Below are 6,000 nucleotides of genomic sequence, written 5' to 3'. Positions count from 1 at the left end.
TAGCAGCTGCATCTGGTCTACTTAGATCATTCACTTTCAATTAACCAAAAAAATACATTTTAAAAAACAGTGAGTGAGGTGTCTCGCTTCCTCTTCCATCTGTGTTCATACCCAGAGAGAATGGAGGTGCCAAATTTGGCGCAGGACTTTAGATTTTCCCCATTTGTTATTTTGAGAATATAAATGTATGAGCTATTCTTGATTTTGACTTGACAAATTGTATGGACCTTTTGCTCTATACTGAAATATTTTTGAACGTCATTCCATATATTTTGAATGTAATACTGTGATGTATTGTTGAGAGATAATGCTGTCACCTCTCTGGAGGAGTGTGGTGGTAGCTAACGATCTTCCCCAGGTAGCAGAGTTACCAACTGTTTTTAATGTCAGTCTGTTTCAGAACTTCTGGTTGGCCTAATTGTTAGACTCTCCTGGTGTCACATGAGATGCACTGCTTACACCTTTCTCATATGTCATGTGACACGAAAGGCCAGTAGTAGACTTGGTAAGCACGTTGCAAGACCTTGTCAGCTGACAGATGGCCTGCCAAAGGATTACAAGAGTTGGAGTACATCTTCCAGCAAGCACTGAGGCACAATGACCTGATAGAAGATTGACTTTGAGGCATGGTGGTAGATCTGTCGGCAGAGTAGACAAAAGTCTGCGGAATTCATGCCAGAGTGCCTTCTCTGCTGGCCTGGGATGTTTCATCTGCCAATGAGGTGGGTTCTGACCTTTGGTTCTCCAACTGGTGAGTCCTGCTGCTGTTGTGCCCGTAGGTCTTGTCCCGTATTGGAGAGTTGGTGGACTAAGGTAGAGGAAGCTTCAGGCTGAGGTGGGTCCCTTTGTGGCTCATGCAGAGTTCTGGACGCTTGCTGCAGGTCAGTTTTACTCAAGTGTCATACAATATTGTTGCAACCTTAACCCAACTAGCGACCTCGTCAAGAGGTACAGACCTCTTGGCTTAACGGTTAAGGTTTTGATTTGTCAGTCATTGGGTTCGAGGCCCAGTCAAGGCTACATCCCCCCTGAACTTGCTACATTGGTGTCGGAAGTGGGCTGATGTCAATAAGGCTGTCAGAGAGGTGTGTATACGTGAGCGACTTGTATAGGCTAGAGAAGTGTGGGGGCACGCTCTCCCAAAGGAAGGGGGTAATGGAGCGACACATGTTAAGGTTGTCATCACATGTTAAGGTTGATTAAAGACACTTTTGTAGCTTTAATGAGGCTTTCGTAAGAGTATGACTTTCTCAAGTGACTATGCATGGCCTAATGTTGGGAGAGCTATCACTTTCTTGTAATATTATTCATTTGTTATGAATTTTATATTCAAATATGTGACTGACCGGCTCGATTTGGTCTTATGTAGCAACATTTGAAATTGTGTTATTTACATTGGATAAAAGTAGAGACTCAGAGCTACAAAATGGTATATCATACATTACAGTTGAGGAACAATGGGAAAGTAATTCTGCTTTGAAAGTTCAATTGAAATTTGAAACTTCTGACCCCACTATTGAGAAAATGTCCCTTGACTGTTTTAGTACACATACTGGAGAGCTCCTCTTTGTCTACACCCATTCAGCATCATTCACACCCTCTTATGCCTTAGTCTCACCTATCTCTTTAGTATTCACATGTTCCACCATGTGCTAAACAGTGAGTACGGTAGTGTACTAAACAACCAAAGATTTCAAGACTAAAGGCTGGTTTATGCTTCCTCTATCGACATGTCTCATACAGTTGTAGCAGTGACATCATGAACATTCTATTGTCGTCTGACATCAAACTCATCATTGTCCTTATGAAAAAGTACATACTCAAAAATTACAGACTGCATGACATCAGCCGCCTGGTGGTCCAAAATAGCATAACTGGTGTAGTATTTTGACACCAATAAACCCATCCGTTTACATCTGTGTATATTTAAATCTAGCAAACCAGGGAACTAAAAGCAACTTTCTAAACAATATTTTTTATTCATTTCTAACTTGTTAGCTAGCTTGCTAACGTTAAGTTAGCGAGCTAGCTAGTTCAAATAATGACCATATCATATATCTGACAACGTCTTAACTTTAGGTAATTAGTATTCATTATTACAGGGAAAAAAACTCACAACAAGATCATTGTTTACAAGTTATTGGCAAGCTAATTACAGAAAATAGCTTACGGTTGTGAGTGTGACGAAATAAAAGCATGGCATTTTACCGGAGAATTGTAGAACTTGGACACTGTCTCGTTGGCCTAACATTATATCCTAATTGGACTTTGTTGCATGTCATGTTGTTCTTCACATTACTGTCTCTAATAAACACAAATATAAAATCAAATCAATGTTTATATGTCATATGCACAGGATACAGAAGGTGTAAATTGTACAGTGAAATGGTGACTTGCATAGTGGAGTCTTTTGTTTAGACATCTAGCTAGCTAGGTAGCTAAGCAATGAACCATAATCCCAGCTCATAATGGTACTACCATGCATTAATCTTCAGCTAGCTAAAGCAAACCATCAACTAGGTTCAATAATAGCTAGCTAACATTAGGATATAACTAGCAATACAAATGGCTCTGAGATACGAATAATATTACTACACAGATCATACATGTAACGTTAGCTAGCGAGACTGCCAGCTAACATTAGCTAGCTAACTAACAGTACAGTAACTTGCAATGGAAACAACTTTCTGACCAAATTAGAAATAATATCTGAAAATGTAGTTAGCCAGACTCTCTTACCTATACACATTGTTAAACACTTCTCCCTCTCTGTCATGGTTGCCATGGTTGCCCTTAGTTTGAAGATATCATCCGAAGACATGTGTTTTAAACAACAGTTCTCTTTTCGACTCCCTCCGCATTTGCAATCAAGCACCTGTTAGCTATCATACTCTACTTCCACCAGGCATTCTACTGATTTCAAAACTCGGTGCTCCAGAAATTTGAGAGCTTTCGCAACACTTTTGCAGTTCTTCGTGATATCTTGAAAAACAAATCTGCGTTAGAAAGGATTACGTACACACACACACGGAGTCTATGTTATAGACAGAATCCTGCTACATGGCAGCCCAATCCGAAGTCATCCATCATCTCAGCCAATCATGGCTCGCGTGAAGGATCCTGGCATTTTTTGTCACTAAACCAACTAGGCTCATAATTTAACAATTGTATTAATATTTACAGACGGCATACAGGTTTGTTATTAACATGCAAGTTCACGTTCCCGAAGGAATTTAATCCCAAAAAACACATTTTGATAAATAAATATAAAATGACATTCAAATGCCTCTCCTGTGAAGTAGTGATGCTCGACATAGGCCTAGTTCCCTGAAATGAGTCCCATATATAATGTGCAAAAATGTTGAATGAAAAGTGAACTTGGCAGTGTACAAACTTAACATGAACAGGAATGACATTGACTCTCACACCTGGCCAAAATAACTATCAGGAAGTAGTAATATTATTATTGAAATATTATAACAAAGTGGTAACTCTCCCAACATTGGGATATGCAAAGGCACTTGAGTAAATCATACTATTTTGTAAGGCTCATTAAAGCTACAAAAGTGTATTTGCCTTCTTTTAACCCTTTGACCTAACTCCTAACCTAACATTAGCCACATAGGTTACATTAGCGCTATCCATAATAGCTAATGTTAGCCACAACAAATTGGAATTCATAACATATCATATGTATTGCAAATTCATAACATATTGTACAAATTGCAATTCGTAGCATATCATATGAATTGTAATGCGTAACATATCATAATGGACATCCATGCGAATTAACATACTGTATCATACTAAATGGAAGGATACAGATTTACATTTACTCAGTTACCTCAAAGTCCTGGTTGGTTCTGTACACTATTTACCCAGAGCTGGGTTGCTTTTAACCCAGCATTTGTTTGAGTGTAGGTTTAAAACAGTGGGGCCTAGATTCAGTCAGATCAAAAGTTAAAGAGCGATAGCTGACACCCACATATCTGAAAATGTCAGTTGTGTCAGAGGTGTAATTGCATTGGAGCTGTCAAATCAGTGAAGCCACACCCATTCCACAGGCGTTAGAAGTTCTGAATGAGAAAGTTTAGGCTAATAATGATGCTCCAAATTAAAAAATAATGTAATGAAATAATTAGGATTTCTTTCAGTCTAATCAGGTGTAGAATACATCTCACATTCATGTGTCTGAACAAGGCTGCATTGGATTTCTCTTAATTCGTCTTCATGCAGCCAGTAGCAATGTCAACTTTAGGTATAATGCCAGGAGCTACTTGTGGATTTGACAGCTCGAACACAGTTCCACCTCCAACACTGCCAAAACAACTGTTATGTGTATGTTGGCTAAAGCGGATTTGATTGAATAGAGCCCTAGTTTAAATATATTCAAACCAATGTGTTTTGGAGGTTATACAGCAGATGTTATATTGTTATCTATAACGTAAGCATTTTTTTATTGGGTGTGGGTTTGCCATCCCCACCTCCCTTGAGGCAAAACGCAGCACATCCAACTCATCCCTCTATCCATCCAGCATGCGCAATTGGAGTGCACAGAGAGTTCATCGCTGTGGCGGAGACTACCGAGCGTGCGTCAAACCGCTCAGAGTTTAATAAAAAGGAAGGGCGGGGAAATATCGGGGCAATTTAGTTTGTGCGACTTTTATTGCTGCTGTGATATAACCCAGCTACCCGTTTGACTGTTTTATTGTTTGGAGAGAGCAGTGAGCGTTAATGAAAGGTTTAGAGAAAGTTGTTGCTGAGTTGTGTGTGAGTTCTTAACAGCGCTCCTGGCTCGTCTGCTCCTGTCATCATTACGCACGGGAGGAATCCCGTACCAGGAGAGACAACATAACGTTGAGAACAGGTAAATTGATAAAGAATTATGGATTATTTAATTTAATTTATTAGGCTCGATTTATTAACAAATAAGTCATCGCTTCATGTATGTGAAAATGAGTGTAGAACTTGCCCATGCATAATGCAGATAATTAATATGGTTAGAAAAGTTTACGATCAATAGCCAAATGCACGTGTTGTTAGGTACATATTTCATTGGGTGTTGGTATTTTAGGCCATTTTGTTTTGTAAGCAGAATGTTTTGATGTCTTCATAGTCTCATCATTTTGCCAACAGCTCTTAACTGCTGCATATTGAATTATGACTAATGGCACAGCTAAAGCACTTCTTGTCTGGAAACACGAACAAACAGGAGCGTTTTCTCTCACGACCTCTACAATCCAGAATGTTGAATCAAATCATATTTAAATGTTCCGTACTATACAGGGTGTCTGTGCGGTTGGTCCTTTTGGCAGTGGGAAAGTGAGACAATATATCCACAAGAAAGCATAATTACATCAACGTTTCAAAGCGCTGGGTAATGCATTCAGATGTATTTTCCTGAAGCATGCACACAAGATGAAAAGACATGCAGGTGACGCATACATACTTGCCTAGGTCTTAAGCATGTTTACATGGATCTGCACATGCTTCAGGTGATAGGAATCTGGATGCACTACAAGCACTTTGAAAATATGTAATTCTACTTTCCTGTGGATACACTGACACACATTCCTACCGCCAAACAGACCAACCACACGGACAACCTGTAAAGTAAATTAACATATCATTTCATTCCACATTCTGGCATTTAGAGGTCATGAGAGGAAACTTTCCTGATTCAAAAGCTAATTTCTGCCCTACATAGAATTCATTGCAATTCAACATCGGGTTTCCAGGCAAGAGCACCTCTAACTATTTCTCACAAAACAGTAGGCCTACAAGAAAAGCACACAAACAGTTTATTAACATTGTTTAGATTGGTTTACTAACAAGTGGTGTGTTCCAAAGCTAGTGGTGTGTTCCAAATTCTACAAAGCTTGTAGAATTTGATTTGTAGAATCTAGCTAGAAATAGAACAGCTGGATAGTTCTCATAAAACTAGGCTACCATGAGCCAGGAGTTGAACATTGGATAAGCCTCATATGGTATACATATTTC

At 39.1% G+C, this 6,000-nt stretch overlaps 1 protein-coding gene across 1 annotated transcript in view; it reads left to right on the top strand.

Moving 5' to 3' along the window:
- Positions 1-4,550: 4,550 nt before the first annotated feature.
- Positions 4,551-6,000, top strand: part of LOC135524999 (semaphorin-3D-like) — a 71,147-nt gene continuing 69,697 nt past the window's right edge. Inside the window, exon 1 of the mRNA XM_064952793.1 lies at positions 4,551-4,867. The gene's annotated coding sequence lies outside the window, so the exon portion shown is untranslated. The remainder of the gene's footprint in view (positions 4,868-6,000) is intronic.

Source organism: Oncorhynchus masou, chromosome 31, assembly GCF_036934945.1.
Source record: "Oncorhynchus masou masou isolate Uvic2021 chromosome 31, UVic_Omas_1.1, whole genome shotgun sequence".
NCBI lineage: Eukaryota > Metazoa > Chordata > Actinopteri > Salmoniformes > Salmonidae > Oncorhynchus > Oncorhynchus masou.
This window is presented reverse-complemented; position numbering and strand designations above follow the sequence as displayed.